Source organism: Triturus cristatus, chromosome 1_1, assembly GCF_964204655.1.
Source record: "Triturus cristatus chromosome 1_1, aTriCri1.1, whole genome shotgun sequence".
NCBI classification, from domain to species: Eukaryota; Metazoa; Chordata; class Amphibia; order Caudata; family Salamandridae; genus Triturus; species Triturus cristatus.
Genome location: NC_140579.1, coordinates 1,012,373,083 through 1,012,391,592, shown reverse-complemented (window position 1 = coordinate 1,012,391,592; position 18,510 = coordinate 1,012,373,083). Strand labels below are relative to the sequence as shown.

At 53.6% G+C, this 18,510-nt stretch overlaps 1 pseudogene; it reads left to right on the top strand.

The window, feature by feature from the left end:
- LOC146871453 (receptor-interacting serine/threonine-protein kinase 3-like) overlaps nucleotides 1-18,510 on the top strand; it is a 376,914-nt pseudogene that overhangs the window by 341,584 nt on the left and 16,820 nt on the right.

Here is an 18,510-nt window from a genome sequence, read left to right as displayed (position 1 = left end):
GGTCTCAAGGCGCTTGGGGGGGGGGGGGGGCGCTACTGCTCGAACAGCCAGGTCTTGAGCTTCTTCCTGAAGGAGAGGTGGTCTTGGGTCAGGCGCAGGTCGGTCGGGAGGGAGTTCCAGGACTTGGCGGCCAGGTAGGAGAAGGACGTTCCTCCTGTTGTCGCTCTTCGGATGCGGGGGACGGCGGCGAGGGCGTGGCTGGTTGATCGGAGATGGCGTTTGGGAGCGTAGAAGTTGAGGCGGTTGTTGAGGTAGCTCGGGCCTTGGTCGTGTAGGGCTTTGTGTGCGTGGGTGAGGAGACGGAAGGTGATTCTCTTGTTGACGGGGACCCAGTGCAGGTCTCTCAGATGTCCGGAGATGTGGCTGCTTCGGGGGATGTCGAGGATGAGTCTGGCTGAGGCGTTCTGTATCCGCTGGAGTCTCTTCTGGAGCTTGGCGGTGGTTCCGGCGTAGAGGGCGTTGCCGTAGTCCAGTCGGCTGGTGACAAGGGCCTGGGTGACCGTCTTCCTGGTCTCGGTGGGGATCCACCGGAAGATCTTCCGTAGCATGCGCAGGATGTTGAAGCAGGACGAGGAGACGGCGTTGACTTGTCTGGTCATGGAGAGGGAGGAGTCCAGGATGAAGCCCAGGTTTCGTGCGTGGTCTGTCGGTTTGGGTGCGGTGCCCAGGGCGGGGGGCCACCAGGAGTCGTCCCAGGCGGAGGGCGAGGAGCCCAGGATGAGGACTTCCGTCTTGTCTGAGTTCAGTTTCAGGCGGCTGGTCATCATCCACTCAGCTACGTCTTTCATCCCTTCGTGGAGGTTGGCTCTGGCGGCGGCGGGGTCGTTGGTCAGGGAGAGGATCAGCTGGGTGTCGTCTGCGTAGGAGATGATGTTGAGGTTGTGTTGGCGTGCGATGGCCGCAAGGGGGCTCATGTAGACGTTGAAGAGGGTGGGGCTCAGTGATGATCCTTGGGGGACGCCGCAGATGACTTTGGTGGCCTCTGACTTGTACGGTGGTAGGCGGACTCTCTGTGTCCTTCCGTCGAGGAAGGAGATGATCCATTCCAGTGCCTTCTCCTGGATTCCGACGTTGCTGAGGCGCTGCACTAGGGTGCGGTGGCAGACAGTGTCGAATGCCGCGGAGAGGTCTAGGAGGATGAGGGCCACTGTTTCTCCGTTGTCCAGCAGGGCTCGGATGTCATCGGTGGCAGCGATGAGGGCGGTTTCGGTGCTGTGGTTGGCTCGGAAGCCAGACTGTGAGGGGTCAAGGGATCCATTCGTCTCGAGGAAGGCGGCCAGCTGCTTGTTGACGGTCTTCTCGATGACTTTGGCTGGAAACGGGAGGAGCGAGATGGGGCGGTAATTCTTGAGTTCGGTGGGGTCCGCTGTTGGTTTCTTTAGTAGAGCGATGAGTTCGGCGTGCTTCCAGCTCTCAGGGAAGGTGGCGGCGTCAAAGGAGGTGTTGATGATGTCCCGCAGGTGGGGTGCGATGACAGCGTCGGCCTTGTTGAATACGTGGTGAGGGCAGGGGTCGGTCGGAGATCCGGAGTGGATAGAGTTCATCGTGCGGATGGTGTCTTCTGTGTTGATCGGGGTCCAGGCGCTGAGGGTGGTGGTGGGGGGCATTGGTGCGGTCGTGGGGGGCGTTGTTTGTGGGATGAAGCTGTTGTGTATGTCAGCGATCTTGTTGTGGAAGTAGGAGGCGAGGGAGTTGCAGAGGTCTTGCGACGGGGTGATGTCGTTGTTTCCGGCGTTGGGGTTGGAGAGCTCTTTCACGATGTTGAAGAGTTCCTTGCAGTTGTGTGCGTTGTTGTCCAGCCGGTCCTTGAATGCAGTTTTCTTGGTGGCGTGGATTAGTTGATGGTGCTTCCGGGTGGCGAGCTTGAGGGTGGTCATGTTGTCCGGTGTTGGCTCCCTTCTCCAGGCTTTCTCGAGGGCTCGGCAGTTCTTCTTGGAGCTCTTGAGTTCGTCGGTGAACCATGGGGCCTTCTTGCTGCCGGGTCTGCTGGGCGGGGTCCTCAGTGGGGCGAGTTCGTCCGCGCAGGTGCTGATCCACTTCGTGAGGTTGTCGGCGGCCTGGCTAGGGTTCGCTGAGCTGGCTGGAGGGTGCCGGCTCAGGGAAGCGGCGAGCTGGTCGGCTGTGATCTTGTTCCAGCTTCTTCGAGCATCCTGTTGCTGGTGGTGGTGGATCGTGGTTCTTCTGAAGGTGAAGTGGACGCAGCTGTGGTCCGTCCAGTGGAGTCCAGTGGCGTGGCTGAAGGCGATGTCTTTGCTGGATGAGAAGACGGCGTCGAGTGTGTGTCCGGCGAGGTGGGTGAGGGTGGACACCAGCTGCTTGAGTCCGAGGTTGGCGAGGTTGTCAAGCAGGGTGGTGGTGTTGCGGTCGTTGTTGTTCTCCAGGTGGAAGTTGATGTCCCCCAGGAGGATGTAGTCAGCGGAGGGGAGGGCGTGTGGGCTGATGAAGTCGGCGATGTCTTCGCTGAATGGTGTGCATGGTCCCGGGGGTCGGTAGATCAGGGTGCCTCTGAGGGTGGTCTTGGGGTCGGTGTGGATCTGGAAGTGTAGGTGTTCGGCGGTAGTCAGGGTGTCGTCGGTGTTGGTCGTGATGCGGATGGTGTTCTTGTGGACGATGGCGATGCCTCCTCCAGTCTGGTTGTCGCGATCCCTCCGGGTGATCTTGTATCCCTCTGGGATGGCGATGGCGCTGTCGGGCGCTGAGGAGTCGTTCATCCAGGTTTCCGTGAGGAAGGCAACGTCTGGAGATGTGGTGTCGAGGAGGTTCCAGAGTTCGATGGCGTGTCTGTGGACGGAGCGGGTGTTGAGCAGGATGCACTTGAGGTGGTTGCTGCTGGTGTTCGGCTTGGCGGGTGCTGGTGTGGGGCAGGTCCGGATGCAGGTGAACTTGCAGGTGAGGCAGCTGAAGGGTCCGTGGGTGCGTCTCGGGGTGGCTTGGTGGCATCCCGGGGTTCGGCCGGTGTTGAGTGCGTTGAGGGTGGCAGCGTCGTACGTCTGGCGGGTGGGCTGGGGTCCTCGGGGGCCAGGGGTTCGGGCGCTGGGCGCGGGCCAGGCACGGACGGGCGCAGACGGGCTTACCTTTGGCACACCTTCAGCGCACAATCGGCGCGCACGCTGCGCGTCAACGCTGCGCGTATGCACGGTCGCCATTTATGGCGAAGTGGGAGGAAGGGCGGAGCAGCTGGGAGGTGGGAGCGGGGAGGGCACAGAAGGTAAGGGGGCGTGGCCGCACGCAGGCGGCGGGGAGCGGGAAGCAGGTGGGGGGGCACAGAGAGCGGCGCTAAAACAATGCAGGCACAGAAAATAAAGGAAAAACAATCAGGGCACAGAACAGAAGGGCAAAACGATACAGGCAGCACAGAAAGAAGAAGCACACACCAAATGTGACGGCGGGGGGCGGGGTCGACGGGGCGGGCTCAGCGAGGCTGAGGACAGTAGCGAGGGGACGCACACGCTACAGCTGGTGGCCGTGCGGCGCGGGGGTGTCCTGAGGTCAGGTCACACTCACCTGCGCTGCACGGTCGCCATTTATGGCCAAGTGGGAGGGAGGGCGGAGCAGCTGGGAGGTGGGAGTGGGGAGGGCACAGAAGGTAAGGGGGCGTGGCCGCACGCAGGCGGCGGGAAGCGGGGAGCGGGAAGCGGGTGGGGGGGCACAGAGAGCGGCGCTAAAACAATGCAGGCACAGAAAATAAAGGAAAAACAATCAGGGCACAGAACAGAAGGGCAAAACGATACAGGCAGCACAGAAAGAAGAAGCACACACCAAATGTGACGGCGGGGGGCGGGGTCGACGGGGCGGGCTCAGCGAGGCTGAGGACAGTAGCGAGGGGACGCACACGCTACAGCTGGTGGCCGTGCGGCGCGGGAGTGTCCTAAGGTCAGGTCACACTCACCTGCGCTGCACGGTCGCCATTTATGGCCAAGTGGGAGGGAGGGCGGAGCAGCTGGGAGGTGGGAGCGGGGAGGGCACAGAAGGTAAGGGGGCATGGCCGCACGCAGGCGGCGGGAAGCGGGAAGCGGGAAGCGGGTGGGGGGGCACAGAGAGCGGCGCTAAAACAATGCAGGCACAGAAAATAAAGGAAAAACAATCAGGGCACAGAACAGAAGGGCAAAACGATACAGGCAGCACAGAAAGAAGAAGCACACACCAAATGTGACGGCGGGGGGCGGGGTCGACGGGGCGGGCTCAGCGCGGCTGAGGACAGTAGCGAGGGGACGCACACGCTACAGCTGGTGGCCGTGCGGCGCGGGGGTGTCCTGAGGTCAGGTCACACTCACCTGCGCTGCACGGTCGCCATTTATGGCCAAGTGGGAGGGAGGGCGGAGCAGCTGGGAGGTGGGAGCGGGGAGGGCACAGAAGGTAAGGGGGCGTGGCCGCACACAGGCGGCGGGGAGCGGGAAGCGGGTGGGGGGGCACAGAGAGCGGCGCTAAAACAATGCAGGCACAGAAAATAAGGGAAAAACAATCAGGGCACAGAACAGAAGGGCAAAACGATACAGGCAGCACAGAAAGAAGAAGCACACACCAAATGTGACGGCGGGGGGCGGGGTCGACGGGGCGGGCTCAGCGAGGCTGAGGACAGTAGCGAGGGGACGCACACGCTACAGCTGGTGGCCGTGCGGCGCGGGGGTGTCCTGAAGTTTATCTGCTCGGGAACCATCTAGGCCGTCAAACACCCCCAGGAGCAAGCGCACCGGGTCATGTGGGACCTCCCACCCCAGGGTCAGTGTAAGTTCCAGCTCCACCCCTGCCCAAAACGCCGCCAGGACCGGACATAGCCAGACCATGTGGTAGAAGTCTGCAGGAGCATGATCGCATCATGCGCAATAGGGGGAGGACCGCAGGCGGGCATTGTAGAGACGCGCAGGGGTGAGGTATGCCACATGCAAGTAATAGAGTTGGACTAACCTCAGCTTAGAGGAGGTCGGCAGCGTTTTAGAAGCCATAAGGGCGTCCCTCCAGTCCGCGTCCTCCAAGGGGCCCAACCCCCCCTCCCAACGGCGATGCAGGGAGTCTAACGAAGCGTGACCGTTATTCACCAATGATCGGTACATCCGAGACACCCCACCTCTACCCAAATTCCACATCATCACCTGGGCTTCTAAAGGGCTGAATTCCGGGAGAGAGATGGGAGACGGAATGTGTACGCGTAGTGCATGTCTAAGTTGCAAGTATTTGTATACTTGGGAGGGGTGGAGGGAGAAGCGCTGCTGCAAGTCCTCAAAGGATCTGATATGGTCCCCCACCCAGAGGTCACCGAGAAGCGAGATCCCGATGCTGTCCCAGCGGTTAAAGTCCGAAAGAGACGAGGTCTCCCGCAGCCATGTAGCACACCACAGAGGCGTCTGTCTAGTGAGTTTCTGGTCCCACTTCGTGTGGCGCAACACCGTGTGCCAAGCCAGGAAACTTGGGTATAGGAGCTCCATATCAGTAAGCCTGGAGTTGAGGGAACTCCATCGAGCGAAGTTCCACCTGGTACGCCGGGTCGGACCAGCCGCCCGCGAACCAATCATGGATCACTATGAGTCTCGTGGCCAGATAGTACAGGTGGAGATTGGTGACTCCCATGCCCCCGTCACAGGGAGGTATACGGCAATTCGCCAGGGACATACGTGGTCTCCCACCCCCCCCAGAGAAACCGGGTAAGGATACCGTCAAGTTCACAGAACCAGCTCCCCGGAAGATGAAGGGAGACATTTTGTAAAATAAACAAGAACCGGGGAAGTACCATCATTTTAACAAGGGCACTCCTGCCCAAGGGATTGAGTGGGAGGGACCGCCACTTCCGAAGGTCCGCTTTTGTCTTGTTAATCAGAGGCGTAATGTTTAACGTCCATCCAAGTTCCGGGAGGAGGGCGGTCCATACACCCAAATATTTGAAGGACAACCTGCGCAGAGGGATGTTCGTCTGCCAATCAAAGCGATGGGTGGAGAGGCACCAGGGTGGATTTCGCCGGATTGAGCCGCAGGCCCGAGACCCGCTCGAATGCGGAGAGGACCACCAGACAACGCGGGCCAGAACTCTCGATCCATATTTGGAGGATGTGTTGGAGTTGATGGGGTTCGGTCTTCCGATCCGGCGCCTTGTCCGAGTCCTTAACTCCAGTCCTGCCGCAAGGGTCCTGATCAATGGGCTGCTCTCGGAGAAATTTCCCATCCGGAGGGGCACTCGCCAGGGATTCCCACTCTCGCCGCTCGTTTGCGCTGGCGATGGAGCCCTTGCCATCTCTTGTATGCCAAGACTCTGGTATCCATGGGTGGGCTTGGGACCCTTATCGGGGTGGCAGAGTGGGCTAAAGAACGGTGATGGATCAAACCCAGATCTGTTGACTGGGTGTGAGTGTTTGATTGTTTCTGATGCTCCGTCCATCACCACCCCCTTTTGTACCGCATTGATCGCCATAAGTTGGCAGGGTATGCTCAGACGTGAGTCCCTTGCTCACTTTGCCACTGGATTCAAGCAAGCCTGGCTGAAGACGGCTGAAATGCCAGAAACTGGTCCTAGGAAGCTTGTTTCCGGTCCAGGGAAGGCATGGCTTGGCAGTTCGGGCTGGACTGTTCCCATGAGGCACAGGGTCAGACTGATTTTCATATGGCCATTTCTGAACTGGGGTGGCAGAGTGGGCTAAAGAATGGTGATGGATCAAACCCAGATCTGTTGACTGGGTGTGAGTGTTTGATTGGTTCTGATGCCTCGTCCATCACCACCCCCTTTTGTACCGTATATGACCCCTTTGGGCATGAGATAAGGCTGAAACATGTTGACCTATTTTTTGGACACATTTTTATAGTGCACCAGACCCTAAATAGTCTGTTCTGTGCACGATAAGCGTTTTAAACTCAACTCGAACCCAGTTCCATTAAAATTACAAACTGGTTTTACGAGTTTTTTAATTTTAATTTTCACTCACTATATAGCACTTCACTATACACCCAACACGGTTCTCTGATCACAACTGAAAAAACCAGAGGAATTACCTCCGGGTGGAGGAAGCATTCATTAACCCGATGATGATGCTGTCACGCTGTCAAGCAAGTAGCGGATAATCGAACATACCGCTAATATCCACCTGCAAAAAAAAACACGTGATTGAGGGTTTCTTAACAGTACTCTGTACTGTTGGTGCTAACCCTGGTTCTTTCAGGACCTGTGATCCACTCTCCATTTGATATTTAAACGTTTGAGATAAAGAAGCTGAGTGGGTCATAACCCCTTCTTTCTCCCTCCTCTTTGATTTAAACGCGGGGGAAGAACCACCCAGCTGAGCGAGACCCGTGTCCCCACCGGACTCCCAAGTACTCGGCGAAGCGCCATAGGGGACCAGGGATGGCGGCCCGTAGGCGGCCAAAAACAAACATGTAGGCAACATCGTGGTGTCCCTCCACCCACGCTCCCTCCCCCATTGTATGCGGGGCCTGAGAGTAAGGTCCACGTGGTCTGCCAAAGCTCTCGTCAATGTCGGTGGCGTGTATGCTTAGTAAGCTATCAAGAAAAACAAACAACATTAGCGGGTCGTTAGCAGCCGAAAACAAACCTGCGGGAGACAACGGGTTACCCCCCTCCCTTGCCCCCCAACTCCCTCCACCCTATACTTCCAAACATGAAGCATCTGTCACCCTGAAACAGCACCTAAAACAACAATAAGAAGCTCAAAATATTAAGCTAAAACGCTTAGCAGGACGTGAGCGTATCATTGCGGGCCCCGAGAAGCAAGCACAAAGTACTCAGGGTACCCAACAAACCAGCAAGTCAAGCAGTGTCTTGGCAAAGGTGGACCCCTCCATATATACGGATACATCAGGGTTAACAGCTGCAAGGAACGATTAGGAACAAATTTGGACCCCACTCAGCTGGGCCGCCTGAGTCAATCTGCATGCATCACTGTTGGCAGATCCATGAAGCACGGGGCTCCGGGATAGGTTAGAGTCCGAAAGGGAGGGCCGCAGCGGCGCAGATGGGATCGAAAATGGGCCCAACCCCCCGATGACCCAGACAGGCTAAGAGGATCATGGCTCCGAAGAGGTGTAGGAGGGGGGGGGGGTTCTGAGACCTCGCCACTGGGGATAGCGAGGCCCCTCCCTGCCAGCCGTTCTTCTTGCGGGAGCGATTGCAGCGTCTTTGAGGTATAGGAGGAGATGGTTGGGAGTGTCGTGGGCCACCGCTAATGGGAAGGAAGGCCGGACGCGCCTGAAGAGGTCGCTCCTTCGTGAGCCAGGTCCAGGCCTCTTGGGGGGTAACGAAGAAGAAGGTCTTGTCCTGGAAGGCGAGCCGGGAAGAGGAGACCATACCGGAGACCCAGGCCACGAAGTTTCCATTTAACATCGTCATAGGTGCGTCGTTGGGCCTGCACCTCCCTGGTATAGTCAGGGAACACTATAATTTTGTTATTTTGAAAGAGCAGTGGCCCCTGCAACCTCGCCGCCTTAAGTATAGCATCACGGTCTCGAAAATTGAAGATCCTCTTGATGATGGGCCACGGCGGGGCCACGGGCGGGGGACGAGGAGCCAGAGAGCGGTGGGTGCGCTCAGCCGCAAACCAAGGCGAGGGGAGGTCCTTGGGCATCCAGGATCGCACCCAGGTCTCCATGAATGTATCCGCCCTGCCCTGTTCGGCCCCCTCCGGAAATCCGACCAGGCGCAGGTTGTTCCTCCGTGATCTGTTTTCTGCATCCTCAGCCCGGCGGTGGAGCTCGGAAGTCCGGTTCTGAAGCTGAGCCACTTGGGTCTTAAGCTGGGTTATGTCATCCTCCGCTGTGGTAATACGTGACTCAGCTTCCGTAATCCGGGCCGTGGCATTACGGAGATCTTGACGAATGAGGGCCACGTCAACCCGTACCTCACCAATATTTCTTTCGACTGAGGCCTGGGAAGCTCCAATGGCCTGCACAATGGTGTCCAGGTCACCCCCAGCAGGAGTGGGGGGCGCCGCAGTCCCCTCTCCAGGGCCCCGGTCGCTGGTAGTATACCAGTCCATCGTGGTTTGGGTTGGCGGGGCAACCGCCTGCGTGTTACAAACTCTACCCATCGTCACCAGTGAAGAAAGTCGTTGGTGCAGGCCAGGAGATAAGGCACGGCTGGAAGTCCAGCAGGAGGAGGAGATCAGCACCCAGATCATCGGTACTCCGGTCCGGGTGCTCCCCGGTATGTCTGAGCCAACCCCTCACACAGAGCCGCAGCCTGGGACAGCCGGAATGGCGTGGAGACACCAACTGCAGGAAGAACTCCGACCCAAGACGGAGATCGCTGGGCCGGAGACACAAGGGGCCAACGCACCCACAGCCAGCAAACACGGAGAGGCCCCTCCTAGGGAACTGTAGCACCAGAAGGCAAGGGAGGCAGCAAGAAGAGGAGGGGGGGGGGCGGGGCGGTGCCACCACCACCCCACCTGCCACCCAACTATGATGGCCGAACCCAGCCCCACACACCGACAGGCTGCCTCCAAAGACACAAGCCAAACCAGATGCTCCCAAGGGCCGGACGGCCCGGCCAGACCAGAGCGACAGTGGTGGGTGCTTGGAGCCCAATGAGAGAGATGCCAGGCAGTTCCAAGGCCACCCACGGCCAGCAGGCACAGGGGCACCCCCTGAGGCGAAGAGCGTTACAAGGGGGGGGCCCGGAGCAGCAGGACCATCACTCCGCCCGCAACCTGACACAGTGGACGATCACTGCCCCCCCACAGTCCGGGGCACAAGGCCCCCACCAGGCACCAGTACCTCTGGAAGGCCCGCAGTAAGAAGGGGTCCCCGCTCCAACACCAGTCCGAGTCAGCAGGGAAGGTATGGCGAAGCAGCCAAAGACAGAGCCCGCCACAGGTCCTCAAGCACAGGGGGACACCCCTAGAGAAGAAGTGCGGCGTGTGGGGGGGAGGGGGGAAGAAGAACACCTACGTCCCCCCCACCGCCTGCCACCCGACACAGTGGCCGAGGACCCCGCCCCACTCACCGGCGGTCCGAGGCCTGCAGATGACACCAGACGCTGGCCCCTCCACGAATCCGGTTCGGCGGGGACCAGGGCAGATGAGGGGAAGAACGCCCGCAGCCCCAGCAGGTCTCCGGAAGGGCCCACAAGGCCTACGATGACCCCGCGGCTCGGACGCCTCTACAAATCCCGCGCGACAGGCTGGGAGCGGGTCCGGCCAAAGGAAGGAGACCACAGCCCTGGAGGGTCTCAGGGAAGCACAGAGATACACCTCCGCAGGATCCAGCGCAGGACGATGTCCGGGCCTCCTGCATCCACCAGGGAAGGCCTCACCCCGCAGGCACGGTAGACCGTGCCGTCAGCGCCGGTTGGGGTAGAGCACCAAAAGTGATCGGGGAGGAGCCCATTCCCCACACCACTGTCCGACACCGGCAGTCGAGGCACAACCATACGCTCCCGCCGCAGGTCCACCCAAGGAGACTCGAGGGTAGGCCCTCCAGAGCCACAGGCCGATCCCCAAGATCTGAAACGCCGGGACACTCCTGGCGGCCGCCGCACTCCGCCTCCGGGCGTCCCCACACCAGAGGCGTCCGCACGCGGACCCTCCCAGAGGGCAGACAGGCTCGACCACCAGCTCAACCAAGGGACGGTAGCAGCCGCACCGTTGGTGGTGATGCCGACAATCAAGCTGGTCTGCTAGGAATCCGTCCCGTAAGTGCATGCGCAGCCTCTCACATCGGCCTTCAGCCCCACATGTTACCTCAGGAGTTGATGGGGATGACACCAGGATCCACGACCACCACCACGCCAGCAGGAGATCGGTACAGGCGAACACAGCACCCTCGGAAATGCTCTTGTGTGAATGGGTGACTGACGTCTCAATGTCGATGGGGTCATATCTCATGCCTCCCAGCTCCAGTGCTTCATCCAATGAGGCGGATCCCCAAGGCAGACTAGAGAGGAGGGTCTGCCTGAGCCGCCATTTTGAGGACACCAGGCAGGGTGAAGAAGGCAGCGGCCCTTCACGGCGAGAACACCGGTCTGCCCACAAGAAGGATCCAGAGAGAGCCGGTGGCGTTGGGGAGCTCAGCGGGGACGCATAAGAGGTGAGCAGCAGCTGGTACCGGGCGGATGCCAGGCGGATGACGGAGGGGTCCGGAGCACTCTTTCAGTGCGTTAGCCATCTTGACGCCTCAAGCCACGCCCCCAAAAATCCAGGTTTTAAGTGCCTTCTTAAACACGGACTCAGATGCAATCTGGCGAAGTTGAGGTGGAAGTTTATTCCATGCCTTTGAGCCTATGACTGCGAGTGATTTTCCTCCCTTCGACACCAATCTGAAAGTTGGAATGATCAGCAGATTGGCGTTAGATGATCTTAAGCTACGGGAGGGGGCATAGCGCTTAAAGCCCGTTCGAAGGTATTGGGGGCCTAATGAGTGAAAAGCCCTGAAAGTAATGATAAGGACCTTAAACAGAACACGTTTGTAAATTGGCAGCCAGTGCAAAATATCTAATGTCGCAGAGGCAGATGATCTCCTTGGCCACCTCAGTACCAGCCATGCAGCCGCATGCTGGACCATCTGGAGCTTGTGCATAACTGCTTTGTTGGTTCCTGCATATAGGCTGTTACAATAGTCCAGCCTTGATGTAATAAGGGCAGCAGCAACAGTTTGCCTGGCTGAGTAGGGAAGCAAGTCAAAGAGTTTCTTTAGACCTTTTATAATGTGGAAGCATGTACCAGCAACTGCCAGGGATTGCTGTTTGAAGGATAGGGTGGTATCAAATTGTATTCCTAAATTCCTAGCTGTGTTTATTATATTGGGGGGGGGCATTTTCTGGCCCCCAAAGTTTAGGCACGAAAAGGTTTTGTTGGCCAAATGGCAGGATTTCAGTTTTTTCCGAATTGCACCTCAAGTGGTTGTTATTCATCCATTTAAAGGTTGCTGTGAGGCATTTTCAGAGATTTTCTTCCGCCTTGGTCGTATCATTGTCCAGGACCAGGATAAGCTGTGTATCGTCCGCATATGAGATAGTGTTAATATTAAAGGATGATGTTAGCTTAATCAAATGGGACATGTATGCATTAAAAAGGGTCGGGCTAAGGCTCGATCCCTGAGGTACCCCTAATGTGAGTTCTTTTTCTTGTGACTTGTATTGTCCTAGCGTGATCACTTGGCGGCGATCTTGCAGAAAGTTCTTAATCCACTCTAGGACACTGCCAGATATGCCAGATGAAGCGAGTCGGTCTAACAGGATGATATGTGAGACCGTGTCAAAGGCTGCTGACAGGTCTAATAGCACCAGGACTGCTTTCTTTCCCTGATCCAGGGCTGCTCTTAAGGATTCTGTCGAGTGTTGGGTTCTAAAACCTGATTGATTAAAGTGCCATACATTTGTTTCCTCTAGGAAGGTAGTGAGTTGACTATTAACAGATTTTTCAGTCAGCTTACACAGAGTAGGTAAGAGTGAGATGGGGCGTAGGTTAGAGAGAGTCGTAGGATCTGCCAATTATTTTTTTTGAAGAGGTTTTACTGCAGCGATTTTCCATTCTGTTGGGATCTTAGCTGTAAAAAGCGTTTTATTATATTATTAATAATAGGGTTTACAATATCAATGCGAGCGTGGAGTAGAGTAGGGGGGCAGGGATCAAAAGGAGAGCCTGATTTGATGGACAGAATTGCCAGGCGTGATTTCTCCATCATGATTGGCTGGAAAGATATCATACAAGCAGTATCTGTGCCTGCGGAAGTCCCCTTATTTCTGGCGGAGGGAATAGGAGAGGGGAAGTCTTTTAAGAGTGTCAAGACTTTTACTTCTAAATAATCTGCTATGTTATTACAGAGGCTCTGAGAGGGAGGAATCTCTTGAAGCAAACTATTTGGATTTGTAAACAGATTAACTATTTTAAAGATCTCTTTCTGTTTGTTATTGGTGGTTTTAATGGCCTCAGTGTAATATGTTTTTTTTGAGGTTTTGATCAAGCTCATTTTTATCGTAATTCCGGCGCCATCTGCGTTCTAACGCCCTAACGTGGCCTTGCAGTTCTTTTAATGATTGTGAAAACCATGGCGCAGAAGGTTTCTTTTTAGATGGCCTCGAAGGTGAGATTGTGGGTGCCAACCAGTCTCTGAGTTCATGCATCCATTGCCCAAAAAGCTGATGGTCAATTATAGGGTCTCTAAGCATGTTGGGTCTACCCTTAAAGGGCTTTTGGTAGAAGGTCTGGTAGCCTTATTAGTGCCTTCCAGCTGACTTTATCCTGTTGTAGGATTTTTATTTTCTCCTTAACAGGGGGCCTGTCCTCTATCAGGATCTCAAAGGGAATTAGTTTATGGTCGGTCAATGTTTGAACAACAGGGGGTTTCAATTTGAGAGTATCTAGGTTAGAACAGATACAGTCCAGAATATGGCCTGCACTGTGTGTAGCAAATAAGGAGTGTTGTTGTAGGCCAAATACGTCCATTATCTCCTTGAAGCAAATTGCTCCAGGCCCCTTGTCGGAGTCCAGATGTAGGTTGATGTCACCTAGCAGAGTAAAATTGGAAAACCTAAGAGCAAGGGTGTTAACCACCTCTCCAATGCTTTCTAAGAAAACATTATGCTGTCCCAGAGGGCGGTACACTAGTGCCCCTGCAAAGGTGAAGGAGTCATGTAACTGAATGCAGAAACTAATGATTTCAGCTCCTTTCAGGTCTGGTAGCTGATCTATTGTGCACCTAAAAGTATTGCAATAGATAATTGCGAGGCCACCCCCACGTTGCTCTGGTCTGTCTGCCCTTTGAATAAGATTCCCAGGGGGGAGGGTGTTCAGTGTCTGGATTGCAGCACGCCTTCAGCCATGTCTCAGTCACAAAAAGGCAATCCAGACCATCATCGACTATTAGCTATAGTATGTCCCTAGGACCTCTCCAGAACTGCCTGCAAAATCTCGAGCCTTAGTCAGGATATCGGAAAAATTGTGTTGTACAATGTATTACTTAGCAGTAGGTTTTTCCAAATATTTTCTTGGAGAGAACCCTCACAACCCCCCCGAGGCATGTTATAATGTTCTGGTTGTGCATTTAGAACTCGTAGTTACTTCACTAGAGAAGTACAATCTCCATATCTACAGTGGTTTTGCTTTTGTATACACTTTGTACATTTCGGTTCACTGAGCATGTCTTCTTGTATCTTCTTTCTTCCACTTCAGAGTGTTCAATGGAGTTGGAAAGAATGTGGACGGTTCACAAGTTTGTGATCATCTTAGCAGTGAGAAAGGTGCAAGACATTCTGGTAAGATGAGACCCCAATACTTGTCATTGCTTCTCCATATTCTGAAAATAATTGGGTCTGTGCTGCAACCTGACATTCTGAATTCCTCAGGCTCTGCTGAAGGCATACAATATGTATTTGTAAAGCACACGTTCACATCTTCGGGCATCTTTTCACTGTATAACAGATGTTTGTTACATAACCTGGAGGTACTCTTTGCATCAACCTTGGGAGGATGAAGGGCCGAATGGATTCACCGGGATTTGAATCTGACCACTAGGTCAAACTAAGATTCCTGGAGTGGATGCATTACTTCACTTTGCATGAATGGGGTGCACTTGCAGGCCCCGAAAACCAAGATTAGATTGGCCTTGATGCAGCAATGATAGCAAGTGGCTGTTAGGAATTTCCCATAGCTAAGCTCCTGGAGGAAGAAGCTAGCCAGTGAGACACTAATACAGCAGTGACTTCCAGTGGTAAAACTAGAAGACAGGCTGAAGCCCTGGATAGGGTATATTAAGCAACTATACCCGATTGCAGAGGAAACCATAATGGAGAAAGTCATTCAGAAGACCCGAGACTGGTGAAACAACTTCATTTAGACTTCCAAAATTACAAAAAAGGGTACATAAAGGATAAGATAATGACAAAAGAAAACAGGTAAGAGGAAAAAGGGGCCCAATTATTCTATTGTGCTTGCATTCATATAGTGCTCTTCAACCCTTAACTAGACACCAAAGTGCATTACGGACGGTTAGTATGTTGCTATGACTGAGAGTGTAGGTGTGGGGTATTGCCTATGTGGTTAGAGTTTTGGTATTGTGTATGAGGGCCAGAGTTGTACTCTTAGTGTTTTGATAGCCTTGATTTATTGTGATGCATAAATCTGAAACAAACAGGAGTTAGATATGGAATGCTTAATCATTAGATGAAATTGTATGAAATGATATATAGAGTGCAGTGTGGCCCATCTGAGAAGGATTTTGGTGTCATGCATTTATGGCAGATTACACAAACTGTGTAATTGCAAGCTTGTGGCTGTACTGAGGTAGTGTTTAGCAGAACTGTGTGAGACTAGACATCACTGGCGGCCCTCAACATTTTGAACAGGTGCAGCACCTACGGGATTGCACAGCACCTGGTGCACACGCATTCACATTTTTTGGAAGAGGTTGCAACCTATGTTACTGTATAGAGCATAGCGATCTAATGGCTACTTCTCAATATTTGCAAAAGTTGGGACTTTTAGGATGTTGAGTGGAATATCAAATGAGAATGGTTTCCAAACTTGCATATTCACTTACTCTATAGCTCACCAGCTCATGAGACCTGTCTCTAACGTACATGCCACTCATGCCTTAACTGTACATTCTGTGAGCCATGAAAGTTTGTTTTGTGCTAGTCTGCCCTGCTGGATCTTTTCTGCTGGGCATGGAAAATTGCACTTGCTGCCTACAACTAAACACCAACAAAATGGAAGTACTCATCATGGGCCCAAACCCAGATGCCTGGAAAGACACCTGGTGGCCCCCCGCCCTCGGAAGCCAGCCCACCCCCACGGACCACGCACGCAACCTTTGAATCATCCTGGACTCAGAGCTCAAAATGGACAGCCAGATCAACTCCGTCTCGTCCTCCTGCTTCCACACCCTCTGACTACTACGTAAGACCTTCAAATGGATCCCCCTCGAACACAGAAAGACCGTTTCTCACGCCCTGGTCACCAGCAGGGTTGACTACGGCAACGGACTCTATGCCGGAATAAACAACCTCACCCACAAGCTACAGAACATCCAAAACGCTGCCGCAAGACTGGTCCTCAACCTGCCAAGACACTGCCACATCTCCCAGCACCTGCGCACACTCCACTGGCTCCACATCGAAGCTAGAGTCACCTTCAAGATGCTAACCCACGCTCACAAGGCCCTCCATGACACCGGACCCAGCATACCTGAATAGCCGACTCAAATTCCACGCACCCCAAAGGACGCTACGATCAGCCCAGTTCTCCTACGCCGTGATCCCCCGCACCAGAAAGACCAGATCGGGAGGCCACTCCTTCTCCTTCCGCGCGGCCAGAGCCTGGAATGACCTTCCGCTCCACCTCAGACAGGGGTGGCATGGTGAGCAACAGAATGATGGATTTAACCCAGATCTCTTGACTGGAGGAGAAAGTTTTGATTTGTTCTGCATTCCGTCCATCAATTGTGTGTCTTTTGCTTTCTCGCCCTAAGTGCGCTGAGTATGCCTAGATGTAGGTCCCGGGCTCACTTTGCCACTGGATTCAAGATATCCTGGCTGAAGAGGGGTGAAACCCCGAAACCGGTCCTAGGATGCCTGTTTCATGTCCAGGGAGGACCTGGCTTGGCAGTTCGGGCTGGACTGTTCCCATGAGGCACAGGGTCAAGACTGATTTGCATATGGCCAGGTCTAAACTGGGGTGCATGGTGAGCAAAAGAATGATGGATTAAACCCAGATCTCTTGACTGGGGGAGAATGTTTTGATTTGTTCTGCATTCCGTCCATCAATTGTGTGTCTTTTGCTTTCTCGTCCTAAGTGCGCTGGGTATGCCTAGACGTAGGTCCCGGGATCACTGTGCCACTGGATTCAAGCTATCCTGGCTGAAGAGGGGTGAAACCCCGAAACCGGTCCTAGGATGCTTGTTTCTGGTCCAGGGAGGACCTGGCTTGGCAGTTCGGGCTGGACTATTCCCATGAGGCACAGGGTCAAGACTGATTTGCATATGGCCAGGTCTAAACTGGGGTGGCATGGTGAGCAAAAGAATGATGGATTTAACCCAGATCTCTTGACTGGGGGGAGAATGTTTTGATTTGTTCTGCATTCCGTCCATCAATTGTGTGTCTTTTGCAACCTCAGACAGATAACATCGCTCCCCATCTTTGCAAGAAACCTCAAAACCTGACTCTTCGACAGACCCCCACCCTCCTTGATGAACTGGAACCTGCGAAACAACCCCCTCCCCCCAGCACCTTGAGACCCTTACAGGTGAGTAATCGCATTCAACAAACACCTGATTTCATATATAATATGATTTTTGATTTGATTTCTGTGAAAGTCGTTACTGCCATCTTTTTTTTTTTATTATTGTCCTCCTACGCCATTAGATGTATCCAGAGCCGATTTGAATTACTCTGCGGCCCCCCAGTTGATTGGCACCAGCAAGAGAGCTCCGATCTGAATGGATGCACTTTGCACAGAACCTCTCGTGTTTGGTCTGTTCAATGATAGGCCCCCAGAACTCACCCGAGTGGTAAAGTAATTCTATGTAGAAGCATAATCTTTGGACATGCATACCCCTGATTTTATAGGTTATCCAACCAGACCATGCATGGCAGCCAAAAATCTTTCTTTCTCTTGTTTTTCCATATGGCTATATCCAATTTCATTACATACTTGACAGAATTTAACCAATCTAAAAAAGTCGGGGGAGTGCATTTAATCCAACATTTACAAATTTCTCTCCGAGCAAGTAAAATAAGGTAAAAACACAGCTTATTTTTATCTAGAGCTAACAATTCATAATTTGGGAGAATACCAAAGAATATTAAAGAAATGCTCACCTGGATGTCAAAACCAAATGTATCTTCCATACCTCTTATTACACGACCCCAAAATTGATGTAGCATAGGGCAGCTTATGAACATGTGCTCATCATTAGCTTTTTCCTGTTGGCACTTCGGACAGCATGGAATAGATCCCTTTGCAAACTTAGATGGAGACCAGTATACTCTGTGGAGAGAGAAGAGATGATTTCTCCTTAAGTTGGCAGCTTGTACTGTAGAGTATAGTAAATCATAAGATACTTGCCATATTGCTTCTGTACTGGAGCCCGGCAAGCACACGCCCCACAGCTGCGATGGAAGGATAAAGTCGCCATCTGCCAGTTCTATCAGGAGCCAGTAAAGATTTGCCACTTCTTTCTTGTTCCGTTGTCTCATTCTTAAAGCTGTCTCTAGATCGTTTGTGTAAGCAACCGTTATGCCAATCGCCTGGGAACAACTTTTTATTTGTAGATTTCCAGTAATGGATAAACTATTTTCTCACATCTTTGAAAGAGGTGGGAATATGCCCCTTCGTGGGGATGAAGCCACCGTTGCCCTGATTTTAAAACCATCCAAGCCATCTAATCAGTGTGACTCGTATAGACCAATCTCTCTGCTTAATCTTGATTATAAAATTTTTGCCAAGATTTTAGTAGAGAGGTTGAGTGGTATTATGAGTGGTTTATTACATCAAGACCAAAAGGGTTTTGTCAGAGGGAGAGGCATTCAAGAATTAATTATAATTTGATTGGAGCCATAGACATTGCGACACTACATAA